Source organism: Canis lupus, chromosome 9 (assembly GCF_003254725.2).
Source record: "Canis lupus dingo isolate Sandy chromosome 9, ASM325472v2, whole genome shotgun sequence".
NCBI lineage: Eukaryota > Metazoa > Chordata > Mammalia > Carnivora > Canidae > Canis > Canis lupus.
In genome coordinates, this window is record NC_064251.1 from 498,933 (window position 1) to 514,933 (window position 16,001).

Consider the following 16,001-nt stretch of genomic DNA (forward strand, 5'->3'; position numbering starts at 1 on the left):
GGTCGCGGCGGGGCGGCGGCCCGGGTGGCGCGCGGGGGCGGGGCGGGCGCGGGGACGGGGAGGGGGGGCTCCCGGCACACGGAGCTGCCCGAGCGCCCGCGGGTGGCACCGCGGAGCCCCCCCCGGCGGAGCGCCGACTTGCCCCGGCGGGTCCGCGCCCACGGCTCAGTACACGAGGTCGGAGTGTGGAAGCGGCAAGCGGGAGCCTCCGGTTCGCGGGCGAGCTGCGGAGGCGCCTGGCCGGCCGCTGGAGGTCAAGCCCCGCAGTCGGGGTGCGGGTCGCCGGAAAAGCACGTCTTTCAGGAAACAAGCAACAGCACGAGGCAGCGGACGGCGAAGCACCCGGAGGCCCAGGCAGGGGGCCTGCCCCCGCGGGCCCCACCGGCCTCCCCCGACGTGCGGTTCGCAGACGCGCACAGGCCCGCGAAGCGCCTCAGCGGCGGCGGCACGCGCGAGCCTGAAACCCACCCTCGCGCCGACGGGGAGGTGCTGGAGCCTCGCACGGATGCGTGTCCGTGGCGTCCTTGCACGTGGTCATCACGCCCCTCGACGAAAAGCCGGGTCTTGCCGAGCAGCAATGGTAGGGGTCGCACGGTCCTGAGAAGAACCCCCCCCCCCCCCCAGGTGCGGGGACACTCAGGGCGCCAGGTCAGAGGCTGCACAGAGCGGCGAGCCCACCGGCAGCTCGGAGCCGTCGGCCTGCGTGCGAGGAGGAGGACCCGAGGGCGCCATGCGGGACGGCTCGGCGCGGGGCGCAGGCAGCACCCGAAGACGCCCGCGAGGCAGGCAGCCGCTGCTCCCTGCACGGGGACCTGAAGGCAGAGATGTGCAAGGCACACACGGACCCAGGCTTACCTAGACTTGTTCTTCCATTCAGATGTGCGCCGAGCATCCAGGCTAGTCCAGACGCAGGGGGAGAAGAGAGCAGATGCGTATGCAGGCGCACACCTGGAGTAAGTGCGGACGCCGAAGAGCAGCAGGTGCTGAGACCACGACTGTTGTCCACGTAATGGATGGGAGCAGTATCAGTGTATATGTCGGTTTTGATCAAGACTAAAAACGAGGGACGCCCGGGTGGCTCAGTGGTTGAGCGTCTGCCTTCAGCTCCGCGACCCCGGGATCTGGGATCCAGTCTCACCTCGGGCTCCCTGCATGGAGCCTGCTTCTCCCTCTGCCTCTGCCTCTCTGTCTCTCGTGAATAAACAAAATCTCTAAAAAAGGAAAAAAGACTAAAAACGAGGATATTGGAGATTTATCTCTTAATAATATGGGCTTTTTTCCAGGGCTCCCCGCCCCCCCCCCGCCGCCCCAAACACCTAGTCCAGGGCTTTTTTCCTCCCTCAACACCTAGTTCATAAATCCAATGATGAGAATTGCTGGAGTGAGGCAGGGCACAGAACCAGTATTCCCTAGTTTTCATAACTGTATGCACATAAGTAAACATAACTAGACGTTTCATTAGAGTGACCTAACACTGTTCTTTGACCCTCTTCTAGTTGCAGGTGGTACGTGAGGGTTGAAACCTTGTGGGACTGGGAGACACTGGGTCTTGGTGCAGCCAAAGCAGCACTGAAACACCACAAACACCACACCCTAGGAATAAGGGCTACACACCAGGAGTAAAGATAAAGCAAAATATTTCAAATGAAGAGCTCATTAAATTTTCTGAACACCAGAATGGACACACTAAAGAGGATTTTTCAACTCAAAGTTCCATCAGTAGAAATCATCTGAAAACAGAAAAAAAAATAGGACGAGAAAAAAGATAACAGAAAGGAATATTAGAGACCTATGGGACAAGATCAAACGGTCCAGTGTGTGTGAAGTGAAGTTGGATGTCTAGAAGGAAGGGAAAAGAAATTGGAGCAGTAGAAATATTTGAAAAGAGAATGTGTAAGAATTTTACAAATTTGTAAGAATACACTGACCTACAAATCCAGAAAATTTAGCAAACCCCAACGAGGACAAATTCAACAAAAAACACTTGGAGGCATATCACGGTCCAACTTCCAAAGGTAAAAATAAAAGTCGTCAAAGGAGGGCAGCCTGGTGACTCCGTGGTTGAGCATCTGCCTTTGGCTCAGAGCATGACCCTGGGGTCCTGGGATCAATTCCCACGTCCCGCTCCCTGCATGGAGCCTGCTTCTCCCTCTGCCTGTGTCTCTGCCTCTCTCTCTCTCTCCCTCTCTCTCTGTGTGTGTCTCCTGAATAAATGAATAAAATCTTTTTAAAAATTATTTTTAAAAAGTCCTAAAAGAAAAAAATATTTTTTAAAGTTTATTTATTATAGAGAGAGAGCACATGGGGGAGGGCAGAGGGCAGGGAGAGGGAGAATCCCAAGCAGGCCCCCTGCTGAGTGTGAAGCAGGACGTGGGGCTCAATCTCACGACCGGAGTTCACAACCTGAGGTGATGACCTGAGCTGAAACCAGGATTTGGATGCTCAACCGGCTGCGCCACCCAGGCATCCCTAAAAGGGGACAAATATTTAAGAGACTTATTACGTTCAGGGAAACTTCATTGAGAATGACTTCTCAAAAGCAGTGGGCCCTGGAAACCAACAGATGGCACCTGCAAAATGCTAGCGGTCACACGGTCTTTGGGACTAGTACTCAATACCTAACAAAAATATCCTTCAAAAATTAAGGATGTATTTAACTTTTTTTTTAATGATAGTCACAGAGAGAGAGGGGCAGAGACGCAGGCAGAGGGAGAAGCAGGCTCCATGCACCAGGAGCCCGACGTGGGACTCGATCCCGGGTCTCCAGGATCGCGCCCTGGGCCAAAGGCAGGCGCCAAACCGCCGCGCCACCCAGGGATCCCTATTTAACTTTTAACATCTGTAGTAAAAGGCATTTCAGGGGCACCTGCGTGGCTCAGTGGGTGAAGCATCTGCCTTCGGTTCAGATCATGACCCCAGGGTCCTGAGGTCGAGTCCTACATGGGGGTCCCTGTTCAGCGGGAGCCTGCTTCTCCCTCCCCCTCTGCCCTCCCTCGTGCTCGCTTGTTCTCTCTCAAATAAATAAATAAAATCTTAAAAAAAAAAAAAAGAAGGCATTTCAGATAAACAAAAGAACACTGTCACCAGAAGACCTGGCCTTCAGAAAAATACTGACGTTCTTCAGGCCTGAGGAAAGCGACCCCTGTGGAATCCCAGATCTTCCCTAAGGAATGAAGGACACCTGAACAGGATGACACGGGTGACTATAAGAGACATTCAAGGGATCCCTGGGTGGCTCAGCAGTTTGGCACCTCCCTTCGGCCCAGGGCGTAATCCTGGAGTCCCGGGGTCGAGTCCCACGTCAGGCTCCCTGCATGGAGCCTGTCTCTGCCCCTCTCTCTCTGTGTCTCTTTCTCTCTCATAAATAAAAATTTGAAAATCTTTTTAAAAAGAGACATTCAAAATAATTTCTTGGAAAGATTATCATATGACTGCTCAAAGCAGATTGTAAAGTCACGTGTTGTGGGTTTTAGAGCAATGGTGTGCAGTTCCGAGCCACACCAGGACATGTCCCGTACAGGAGCCGCCACCGCAGAGGCCTCGCGTGCGCTTGCAGTGTGGCTGGCGTGAATGAGGAGCTGAACTGTAAAGTTGTACTTGGTTATAATTAATGTAACTTGACGTTTAGCTAGCCACAGGTGGCTACTGGCTACCAGGGCAGGCAATGCAACCCTCAGAAATAAAAAGGTCGCAGGAGAACAAAAGGTTAGGAGGCAAGTCGGTGTTATTTCACTGTTGCATGGTCGATCGAACGCTGTATGATTTCAAAGTGAACTGTAATTCCCAGCTCAGCCGTAAGTATAAATGTATATATTACATATGAGGTCCTGTAATAGCTACATATTAAAAATACAATAGAGGAGATGAATGGAATTATGAATAGTCCAATAGCGAGCAAGAAAGAATAGATGCAACAAATACAGAGCAAGGTAGTGGCTTTAAACCCAACTGGGTCAATCATATTAAATGTAAATGCCTGGACCACTGCAATTAGAAGCCAGAAACTTTAAATAATGACTTTACAAAACACGCTTTCGATCTAAAGACCAAGACAAACCAAAGATACAAGGATGGAACAAGAAGCATCACCCAGACACACATCCCGTGATCGCCGGTGACACTGACGTGAGACGAGGCCACCCCCTGTCGGGACCGTTAAGGGACAGGGTCAGTTCAGCAGGAACGTGCAAGAATCCCAAGCGCGTGTCAGAACCGAACTCCCAGGGCGCCCGTGGGCTCGGTCAGTGGAGTGTGCAGCTCTGGATGTCGGGGTTGTGGGCTCGGATCCCCACACCGGGTGTGGAGATGACTTAGATGAAATCTTTAAAAATAAACAAAAAAACAGAAACAACTTCCAAGTGTTCAAAGCAAAACTTGACAGAACCGAAATGAGGGAAGAACCCACAGATGCAGCTCAAGATGTTAACACTATGTAGTTACTCGAAGGAGCCAGCAGAGACGTCCAGATGGAAAGGACAGCAAAGGAGGCCTGGCCCGTCCCGAGTTACCATCGGGCAGGCTTGGCTGGAGGAGGTGCCATCAGAAGTGTGAGTGTGTGCGGTGTGCCAGGTGCTGAAAGGACTCGTGGATCCTGACTCAGGCCGTCCTCGCGCCCCACGTGCACCTGACAGATGCTCCGCGGCTGGCGCATCACCCTGGGCCGCGGGGGACGGGGAGGCTGCTCGCCCCGGATCCCCTGGGCCACGGGGGACACAGCCTGGAGGGCCCTCCACCACCTCCCTAGAGAGCCGAGAGGAAGGCCGCCCCTACGGGCCGCTCACAGCGACAAGGGGTGCTTGGTACGTTGCAATCGTGAATTGCCATAGTTCCTAAGAAACAAAAATTCAGAGCACCATCCAGCTCTGCAGTGGTCTCATTTAACAAACGCGTGCACCCTGTGCTTGGAAGGCCTGTGCCTTAAGGATATACCCCACGCCTCAGCATCTCTCCCCGAACTGCAACACCGTCCCCGGGAGAGCGCCACACCCAGCAGAGGCCACTTCCCGCAGAGAGCCCCGTGGCCAGCTCTCGCCCAAATGGCCTCGTCCTCCCACTGCTCCCGAGCGGCGTCGCCCACCGATCCAGTCGCCTCCTGATGTCGTACACACACTGGGCACCTGAACAACTCAAAGGCCAGGGCACAGCTCCCAGCACAGCCAGTACTGGGTACGACCTGACTCCCTGGAAACTATACTACTAGTCCACTGTTGCTTGGAAGCCTTACCAATAGCAGCTGATTAACAATATGTTGTACGTTAAATGTTTTATATACTGTATTCTCACCAAAGAAAATAAGCCAGACTAAAAAACTGGTGAAATCATAAGAGAAAACAAGTTGGTGGGACGCTTGGGTGGCTCAGCAGTGGAGCCTCTGCCTTCGGCTCAGGCCGTGACCCCGGGGTTCCGGGATCGAGTCCCGTGTCGGGCTCCCCGCAAGGAGCTGGCTTCTCCCTCCGCCTGTGTCTCTGCCTCTCTGTGTGTGTGTCTCTCAAGTATAAATAAAAATAAAATCTAAAAAAAAAAAATTGCTACTACATTGTATGGGAAAAAAATCCACCTGTAAGTGGACCTACATGGTTCAAACTCATGAGGTGCAGGGCTCCTGGCCCCAGGATGTTGTAACCTGTGTGTAACAGTTGTTGGACATTTAGTAACTGATGGGCTGGTGATGTTTCTTGCTGCCTTCCTTTCGTGGTTACTTAGTTTCTGTGACGTTAGGTCCTATCTCCTCAGCTACAGAAACTTCCATTTATGCTTTTCTTTTTTAAAAAAGATTTTATTTGGGGATCCCTAGGTGGCTCAGCGGTTTAGCGCTCTCTCTCTCTCTCTCTCTGTCTCTCATGAATAAATAAAATATTTTATTTTTATTATTTTTTAAAAATAAAATCTTTTTTTAAAGCTTTTGTTTGTTTATTTATTTATTTATTTTTTAATTTATTCATGAGAGACACACAGAGAGAGGCAGAGACACAGGCAGAGGGAGAAGCAGGCTCCATGCAGGGAGCCCCATGCGGGACTCAATCCCAGGACCGCGGATCACGCCCTGGGTCGAAGGCAGGCGCTAAACCGCTGAGCCCCTCAGGGATCCCCTATGCTGTAAATTTAAAGAGTATTATCATGGATGTAAGTACTATATTCAGTAAAGGACAAATTTCACATTTTCTGGTTTTCTTCTTTAAGAAACACAAGTACTACACTGTAAAAAACCATCACCATGAGCTCTCTGCTACCCAGCCTTCTGAGGATGAACTGTTGTGGTTGATTAAACACCCTGGGCTCGGGGGCAGGTGTGTTTGTCCATCAGCATCTGCACAGCACCCGGCAGGCAGTAGGTATTTCATACATTTGTCACATTGCTGCACTGAATTGAGGTCTACTTGATAAAGAAATCCTAATTTATATGATTATGAAGTTTCAAATAGTTGTGATACAATCACAACATCACAACCACCTGACCTCAAAAGCTTACTGATGTACCTCCTCTTGTGGACCATTCAGGAGAAGTCTGGCGATCTCTTGGTGCCCATAAGCGTAATAACCAGTATCATTTTTTCACTGTCATGATATATATGGAGAAGTACTTGTCAACATAGAGCTCAGCCCAAGTGTTGAAGTAGCTATATTGGTATAGATTCTTAAACAAAAGCAACAGATCTTTGAATGTTGATTTGCTAAACTTCTGCCCTGTTGGATCTGTAGAGTAAGCATCATCCCGATCAAAACCTCAGCTGGCTTTTTTTGTAGAAATTGACAATCCAATTTTCTTCTTCTTTTTTTCTTTTTAAGATTATATTTATTTATTCATGAGAGACAGAGAGAGAGATAGGCAGAGACCCAGGCAGAGGGAGAAGCAGGCTCCATGCAGGGAGCCCGACGTGGGACTCGATCCTGGGATCCTGGGATCACGCCCTGAGCCGAAGGCAGACGCTCCACCACCGAGCCACCCAGGTGCCCCCAATTTTCATAATCATATGGAAATGCATAAGACTGGGACGCCTGGGTGGCTCGGTGGTGGAGCGTCTGCCTTCGGCTCAGGGCGTGACCCCAAGGTCCTGGGGTCGAGTCCTGCATCAGGCTCCCCATATGGAGCCTGCTTCTCCCTCTGCCTGTGTCTCTGCCTCTCTCTCTCTCTCTGTGTCTCTCATGAATAAATAAATAAAATATTTAAAAATAAATGCTAAATTTTATAAAATAGGCAAGAGGCTTGAGCAGCTACTTCATGAGTATGAATGGCCAGTAAGTGTGTTAAAAGTGTGCAGCATCATTAGTCATCAGGGAAATGCAAACTGAAACCACAGACACGGGCAGGACGGCTAATGTTACTAAGCCCACCGTCCACAGGTGCAGATGACGATGTGCAGCAACTGCAGCTCTCACACGGGGTCGGCGGGACGCAGCACAGGGCGACCACGGTGGGAAGCAGTTTGGCAGCTTCCTTGTGACGCTACACAACCCAGCTGTCCGGCTCCCAGGTACTTCCCCACGAGAAAGCAAAGCCCGTGCCTACAGGATGGCTGCAACGAGAGTCTTCACGGCAACTTTATGCAAAATAATCAAAACGGAAGCAGCCCGGGGCGCCTGGGCGGCTCATCGGTCAAGCGTCCAGCCGCTGATGTCAGCTCAGGTCGTGATCTCAGGGTCGTGGGGTCGAGCGTGGGGCTCCGCACTCGGCGGGGAGTCTGCTTGGGCCTCTCTCCCTCTTCCTTCCCTCCACTCGCTCTCTCTCAAATAAGTAAATAAATCTTTAAAAACAAACAAAAAGCCTGAAACAGCCCCAGTGTCTTCGACAAGTAAGTAAACCAACCACGGCGCATCCATGCGACGGAGTGGCCAGTGAGGCAGGGCTGCCTCCCGAGGCCCGGCCGCACGTCCCCGGTGCCGCCTCTCACGCGTGCCTCCGGGCTGCGTCCCAAGCAGACTGCGGGAAGTGTTCTGAGCTTCCACAGAAAGGTAATTAGGAGCCAGCAAGGTGTAAGGTGTCGCCGATCTAGAATGCGCCGGTGCACAGCTGTCCATCCCTGCCCTGCAGGCGAACAGAGGATCCATGGAGACGTCCACGGCCACCCGCGGTGGGCAGTGGCATATCTCCTGGGGAAGAAGTGGACGGTGGGTGTGTAGCGTGGCGCGCAGCTGTGGACAAGGCCGACCGGCCACCTGGTCACCAACAGAGTCCACGGCCATATTCGCCAGCTGCTACCAGGAGCTACTCCCATTTCTTAGGATTCTGTCCTTTTCCATTTAAAAATTAATGTCTTACTTTGCCATTTCAATTTAAAATTACATTTTGATTAAGGTTGGAACACATAATTAGATCACTTAGAAGTTAAAATTGGTAAGTTTTAAATTCCATCCGATTTTAGGAGAGAGTGAGCTTTATAGATGAATAACACATCCATCTCTAATTGAACTTCATCCTAAACAAATGAGAGCTTTAGAGATGAATCTGATGATACCAACTTTTAAAAGAAAATCATTAAATTATTGATATTAAGTGGACCTGAAAGTGTGTGTTTCTAAGGCCTCCTTCATCCAAGTCTCTTCTCCGCAGACAACCCCCAGGAGCTCCGGAGATGGGGGAGGCGTGTTCCCACCCCGCGTACTCCAGGGGCAGGCTCGACAGGTGTGTCGGGGTGCGTGTCCCACACACGTCGTGGAGCTACATGTGTTTACCTGCCTGGTTAAGGCAGTGCCCCCCGGAGGTGACCAGGGGCGGGCGGGCCCTACACAAGCGGCCCCACACGCCCCCCAACCACATGTACGAGCTTGACAAGAGCACTAGGGATGGCCTGGTCGGGGTGGGAGTGAAGGCACGCAGCACGTGGCCCTCGTGGTGCCCAGCGACCCTCGGCCGGCCGGCCACAGACCCCCTAGCACGAAGGTCCAGGGCCCCCCCTCCTCCGGGCCAACTTTCTGAATCTCTGGGCCAACGCTGGTGTCCTCCAAGGTGCAAAACGCAGACTGTGGGACAGACGGGAGTGAAAGCACAGCTACGGGCGCCCTCAGCTCAGGTGTGGCCCCGGGTCCTGGGATCGAGTCCCGCCTCGGGCTCTGCTCCTCCCTCTGCCTCTGCCTTTGCTTGTGCGCTCTCGCTCTGTCAAACAAATAAATAAAATCTTTTAAAAAATTAAACAGCAAGCCGGTGCTGGTTTCCGAACAGAGGGACCTGCTGCCCAGCCGGAGCCCCTGCTGGTCCCGCCGGCTCCCGGGAGGGGAAGCGGGGGTCTGAGCGCAGGGGCCAGCCCCCCGACACCGCCCTCGCCTGGGGCGCAGTTGGGGGGTGACTTTACCATACTGATTCCCACGGTGGCCCGTGCAGAGACCGTCCTGAGTCTGAGGCTCAGCCGAAGCCGGTCCTCAGCCTGCGGCTCGGCTGCATGGGGCGCATGCGCGGCAGCCGGTGCTCGTTGAGGAGTCCAGCGCGGGGCCGCCCCCGGGCCCTGAGCCCGACCTGAGCCCGAGGCAGAGCTGCGGCGACCGGCCCCGGTGCCCCCCGCGCCTGGCCAACAGGCACCCGGAGGCCTCAGCGCCCCAGAGGCCATTTCGCACTCACGGAGACCGTGGCGCTGCCTGCAGGAGCCGGAAGCCCGAGGCAAAGGCGGTCCTGCCCCCAGGACCATGACACAGAGAGAGAAGCCCAGGGTTTCAGAAAGCGGGCAAAGAGGAGTTCTGACGCCGGAGAGCGAACGCAGGGTGAGGAGAGACTAGAAGAATCTCCAAGGCTCTGGGCTGCGCGGGCTCCCGCCAACCCCCAGGGGACACTGTCAGACCCAGTGGCAGGGCAGGCCTGTGCCCGAGATGCCACGGCCCAGGGACGCCAGCAGCACTCCCCGGGGGAGGAAGCGGAGCTCCCCGGAGAACCTCGGGGGTCCTCGGACCCGCCAAGCTGTTCTCTGGGGCCCACGCCGATCCGCGTTCCCAGCAGCCGCGTAGGAGGGCTCCTGTCACCCCACTTTCCACCACGGGGTGCGGCAGCCACGTTAGGGGGCCGGCTGCGGTCCCCAGGTCCGGGATGCCCGGCATCGTGTCCTGGGCCGACCGGCCACGATCAGAGCAAGGGACTCTTGGCCCCTGGTGGTGCTTTCAGGACCAGAGAGGTGGGCATGCGAACGTGCCGACGGGGCCTCGGTGGGGAGGGGACTCGCACCCAGGACGGGGGAGGTGAGCCTGTGTGTGGGGTCACATGGGGGGCTGGACCCCAGGCTGAGGAGAGCTGGCGACCTCAGGGGTAGGTCCTCTGCTCAGCTGGGACGTCCACGCAGGGCCAACCCCGGGAGGCAGGCGAACACGGCCCTGCCCAGGGGCCTGCGTGACAGAGGTGCCTCCTGGTGTCTGCAGCGCATCCCCGTAGCTGCGCTGCCCAGCTGCCCAGGTGCTCGCCAGGCCAGAGGCTGCCCACGGGGCCGTGTCCTGCAGCCACACACACAGGAGCATGTCGGGAGAGGACAGGCTGTGAAGGTGTGGGGTACTGACCAGCAGAGTGCAGCATCCCCCCAGCATCACGCGTCCCAACTGAGCTAAGGCCCCACCGCGTGGATGCGGGTCAGGCCAGAGCACGCCTGTGTGGGAACATATTCTGCACAAGTGGCCCCCACCGTCCCAGCCAATGCTTCTCCCCCTTAGTGTCTCAGAACGCCCGTGCTTGGGGACACACCCGTAGCAGCACTGCCAGCAAGCCCTCGGCGGGGGAAGGCCAGCCTCTCACGCCAGACAGCGCACACCAATCTTAGCATATCTGAAGCATCTTGTCCCAAATCTGGAAGTGTCAGAAGAAATAACTCTCAGACTGGTAGTGACTCAGCCAAAGGGCCTAAAGAAATGTGTGTCCCAGTGACACAACTCCACATGCACTGCACAGTCCCGTCCGGGAGTGCAGTTTCTCCTTCACACTGTCACAGATCCCAATGCCGCGAGGAGCAATTTTAAAATGCTTTTGAGCTGCCCTGTTAGCCTTAGTTCAGACTAACTTTGCACACTTTAGAATTACTGATCATAGGAAGTCCAAACACGAGCGGAAGGAAATGTGTTACAGAAAGGAGAAGCTGAAACAAAAAGTCTCGTAGACAATTTAAAAAAAAAAATCAAAAGTGTATCACAGTGGAAACCAAAAACACTAATGGTCAAAATCATGAATAGCTAAGAAAATATGGATAATGGAAATGACACAGAAATGGAAGGTATTCTGAGACCCAGGACACCCCTAAACAGGAAGCAAAAAAGCAGAAGGAAGATGGTAACGGACGGGAAGCCAGGATGCCGCCCGCCAGCAGGGCGCCCCAGGGGCCCAGACTTTGAGATCTGTGGACTTCGTGGAGCCCTCTGATCCTATGTTACACCTGTTACCATGAGTGAGAATTCCCCCAATCACATATAAGGAAAAATCCACATTTCGGATCATGATCCCATTTACAGAGATCAAGTAAACGTACAATCGGCAAGAGATGCTTCTCAAAACATTTCGAGTTTTTTTTTCAGTTGTCCTGCACCTATTTAAAAGATTTTACATAATCTCTGCACCTAATGTGGGTCCCGAATTTATAACCCCAAGACAAAGAGCTGCATGCTCCAGTGACTGAGCCTGCCGGATGCCCCCGAAAGAAGTCCTTTTAACAGGAAGACAGCTACATCGCATTGACGAGCTTGCTCCGAGGCCGCAGGTCGCCTATATTGTTTGCTTATAATTAGTCTCAACACAGTCACGCCCGCAGACACATCACAGGACAATAGCAGGACCGTTAAGGAGCCGACACGGAACGCAGGAGGTCCAATTCGTGAGGAGGCAGGAGTCACAGCGGGAAGTGGCTTCCCTCCCTTCCCGGTCCGACCTGGAATCCTGGCCAGCCCGACACCGAGGCCGCTGCACAGCCCAGGCCAGTCCCTGCGCCCGGGTGCCCGGAGCTCCTGGGGACCGCGGGGACCGGGGGGGCTGTCAGCTCCCGCAGGCGCCCTGGCCGCACGGAGAGCAGTGCTGGCGGCCGGCGCACCGCCAAGAGGCAGGCAGAGCTGACGATCTTTTCTCTAAACTACTAACAATCTTTAAAAAAGCAGAATTTGATCGACTCTGCGTTCTATCCGCTCCACGGAAACAGCACGTTACCAAATCTTTGTCAAGAAGCGAAATCTGCATCAAAACATGTAGAAGAAAACAAGTAAGAGGTGCGGCAGGCAGGGAGCCGGCGGGACGTGTCACTGCGCGAAGGCGGCCGTGCTCCTCGGCCGGGCCGGCCGGGGCTCGTCGGCACTTCTCTTCCCCGCCAACAGCACCTCCATGCCTAACTGTCAATTTTTCACAGAAAGGTGCTGTGACGGGCACAAGGCTGTGACCTCACTGTCCTGCGCTGGTGTAGGTCCTCCCTGACTCTGACCCGCAGGTGGGCGACCTCCCTGACCCTGACCCACGGGCAGGTGACCGCCCCGCCCCCCTGACCGTGACCCGCGGGCGGGTGACCTCCCTGACACCGACCCCGACCCGCGGGCGGGTGACACCCCCCACCCTGACGCGCCGCTGGGCATGCCCCGAGGGGTCGGTGGGGCGGTGAAGGTGGGGGCGCAGTCTACGCTGCCCTGGTGGCGAAGTCACCAGACGAGTCCCCACGGCCCCCCGCCCGCGATCCCACCGCCCCCAGCTCCCCGGGAACGCGCCCCCGCCTCGCCAAGTGCGCACGCGCCGACGTAGGCGCGCCGGCGAGGGGCGGGGCGGCAGCGCGAGGGCGCGCGACGCGGACGAAGTGCGAGCACGTGACCCTCCGCCCACGTGACTGCCGAGGCCGAGGCCGCCGACGGGCGGGGGCGGGGCCGGGGGTTCCGAAGGGCGCGGGCCGAACAAAAGGGCTCCTGCGTGCGGGCGGACGGGGCTGCGCGGGCCGTGCTCCTCCCCGGGGACGGGGCGACGTGCGGCGGCCCCGCGGCCCTGTGCCCTCCCTCCCGGACGGCCGCGCTGCCGGAGGGTCGGCGCCCGACGCGGCCTCGCCCGTCTGCTGCCGGGAAAGGACCAGGAGGGCGCCCCGGGACCCCCGCGACCCCGCAGCCGGCCCTGCGGGTTCCCGTCGGGGCCTCGGTCATCTGAGAGGAGCTCGGACAGCGCGGCGGGGAAGTCCCGCCCCCTCCGTGTCCGCCCCGCAGTGGCCCCGCACCCTCCCTGTCCCCCCTTCCGGCCCCCGGTCGGTCACCCCTCGCTGCGTGGCCCGAGGCGGCCTGACACGCGGGTGTAGGGACCGTGTCCGCCGGGCGGAGCCCTTTGGACTCAGAAGGAGCGGGAATCTCGTCCCCCTCCGGCCCCCCGAGGGCTCCGTCCCAGTCCCCGCGCCTCGGGTCCCCGCGGCCACCTCTCCGTCTCCGCCCGCACGTCTCGGCTCGGCCCCGTGGGTGGCATCCGGGGCGCCGTCCCGCCCCCGGCCGCGCCTCTCGAGGCTCCCGGCCCGGTGCCGCGCCCAGGCCGTCTCCCTGCCCTGCTCCTGGCGGCCCCGGTCCGGCCGCCCTCGGGTGCCCCCAGATCCTCACGAGCCGGCGGCAGGGGCCGGAGGGCGGCGAGCGGGGTGCAGCCCGGGGAGGTGCCCGCGGGGAGGTGAGCGAGAGGGGGACGGACCCGGCCTCCCCGCCTCCTGCCCGCCGCCCGGTGGCCCCGCTGCCCGGTGTGGCCCCGCTCCAGACCCGCCCCCGGGTGCCCGGTGCCTCTGCCCTCGGCGGGTCCCTGCACCTTGGGCTCCGCGCCGCCCTGCGCCCCCACCGCTTCCTCCTGCTGCGTCTCTTGGCCCGAGAGAGAGACCGCCAGCCACGCGGGAAGTGCCCTACGTGCTTTTTACTTGAAGAGGTTCAACATGAAAGATATTTTTGCTCAAAGGATTTTTATTGAGAATGTTCTTGGGGGAATAGCTCATACCTCTTTGAAAGGGCAGGGTTTGGGGGCCCCCGGGGGGCTCAGCGGTTGGGCCTCTACCTTCGGCCCAGGGCGTCACCCCGGGGTCCTGGGATCCAGGCCTGCATCACGCTCCCCGCAGGGAGCTGCTCCTCCCTCTGCCTGGGTCTCGGCCTCTCTCTGTGTCTCTCAGGAATAAATAAAAACTTTTTTTTTAAAAAGGGCAGGGCTTTATGGTTTTTTTTTTTTTAATTATAAACATGAGCAGCAAGGTGTCAAAATGCTTGAAAGCAGTTTCGTGTTGGAGAAAGCGCTTTACTGGGCACAAAAAAGAAGCAAATCGACAGAAAACTCCACTCAGCATGTGAGCTAGAGCTCCTTCCCAGTGATCAGGACTTGCATGGTTTCTGCCGGGGGCTGCAGGCACTCTGCGCGAGGAAGGTGGGTTCCTGGCGTCTTGGGGTTTGTTTGTAACAGCTCTAGAGGACACAGATTCCAAGTTTCTTTCCTCAAGAGGCTGAAGCAGGGAAAGCAGAAGTCCAGTTAATTTATAAGCGGCACTTGATGTGTCCTCTGCCGGCCCCTGGGGGCTGCCATCGCCTTCCCGGTGGCCTCAAGGGGCTGGGACCAAGGACCTGCCCTAGGTAGGCGGCAGCAGCAGAGTGGCGCAGCGGGAGCGTGCTGGGCCCATAACCCAGAGGTCGATGGATCGAAACCATCCTCTGCTATCTGCTCTTCTTTTCCTGGTGGTACCACAGGCCCTCCTGTCACTCCTGGGCCCTTTCCACTGCCCCATTGGGGTGTGTGGCATCCACAGCAGCAGCCGGTCCCATGGTGTAATGGTCAGCACTCTGGACTCTGAATCCAGTGATCCGAGTTCAAGTCTCGGTGGGACCTGTACAATTGGTCTCCCTCCCCTGGCTTGTCTTTTGATCCCCACTTTGGTTTCCCTTTTTCCGGCTGCACTCAGGCCAAGGGTGATGCCGCAGTGGCCCCAGCGTCTTGTGGTTCTGTGGTGTAATGGTCAGCACTCTGGACTCTGAATCCAGCAATCCGAGTTCAAGTCTCGGTAGAAACTGCCTCACCTGCAGCCCTTTTGTGCACCCCCCCCCCCCCCCCCCCAGTCCCCAGTCATGTGCGATGCCACCGTCACCAGGACGGTCCGTACCTTCCCAGATCGGGTTCCCCTCTTTCGGGCTCCGGTGGAGAGCCTGGCTGCAGTCCCCTTTTTCCCCAATGGCTCCTCCGTGGCCACCTGTCCCCCACCTATTCCTTGTGTGTCCAGGCAGCCAGGCCCCCTTGCCCTGCGCTCGGCTGCCTGTGTCTTAGAGGACGTGGTCTGGTGCAGGGGCTGACTCTGAGACCTCCGGTTCTCCCAACCTGCCTTTGAGGTGCCCGGGACTCCCCGCTCCCACCCCTAGGCACCCCTCCCCAGGGGCTCTCCAGGCAAGGACCGTGGAGCTGGGTCATACGGGCGGCTCCCAGAGCTCCTGCTGCTTCCCCAGAGTGAGCACTTCAGGGCCCTCCTCATCTCTGTCGTTTTAACACCCGCTTCCTCTCTAGCTCCGCTTTAAAAAGGGGAGACCGAGAGGGGCGCGTCGTGTCACAGCCGTCCTGTCGCAGCCGAGGAACCGCTGCCTTCCTTGGTTAGAGTGGATTGAAGGGTCAGTAAGGGGCGGGGAGCCTAAGTCTGTGTCTGCCTCCCGTGACCTTGGGCAGACCCCGCCCTCAGCATCGAGGAGCTGCTCCCCGCTCTGCTCCCTGCTCCCCAGGTGCATTCCAGCTTGGCTGCCCCAGAGTGATTTCAGGCCTGGCCCGCGGCTGTGGGAGCCTGGGCCTCGGCCGCCTCCTTCCAGTACTCCCCTGGTCTGTTTGGGGCCCAGGTGGGGGCCCCGAGGAGACTCACCACCCCCCCCCCGTAGCCCGAGGACTCCCCGTGATATGCTGCGGGTGCCTCTCATCTACGCAGGACTGCTTGGATACAAAAGTGCTTAACCATCGTCCTCCAAGGAGCTCTTAGGTGCTGCAGGTGGTTCACCCGTGACGCAAACGTCATAAGGAACCTTGTTCCCGGGGCACCTGGTGACTCAGCGGTGGAGCACCTGCCTTGGGCCCAGGTCGTGACCCTGGGGTCCCGGGATCGAGCTCC

General features: G+C 57.1%; 3 non-coding genes across 3 annotated transcripts; all 3 read left to right on the forward strand.

Annotated features, from left to right (window-relative positions):
• The first annotated feature begins 14,508 nt into the window (after nucleotides 1–14,508).
• On the forward strand, nucleotides 14,509–14,580 carry TRNAM-CAU (transfer RNA methionine (anticodon CAU)). The gene has a single exon. It is a non-coding gene; the product is annotated as a tRNA-Met (tRNA).
• A 97-nt stretch (nucleotides 14,581–14,677) lies between these two features.
• On the forward strand, nucleotides 14,678–14,749 carry TRNAQ-CUG (transfer RNA glutamine (anticodon CUG)). Its single transcript has one exon. It is a non-coding gene; the product is annotated as a tRNA-Gln (tRNA).
• Nucleotides 14,750–14,858: 109 nt separating this feature from the next.
• TRNAQ-CUG (transfer RNA glutamine (anticodon CUG)) lies at nucleotides 14,859–14,930 on the forward strand. Its single transcript has one exon. It is a non-coding gene; the product is annotated as a tRNA-Gln (tRNA).
• The last annotated feature ends 1,071 nt before the right edge of the window (nucleotides 14,931–16,001 follow it).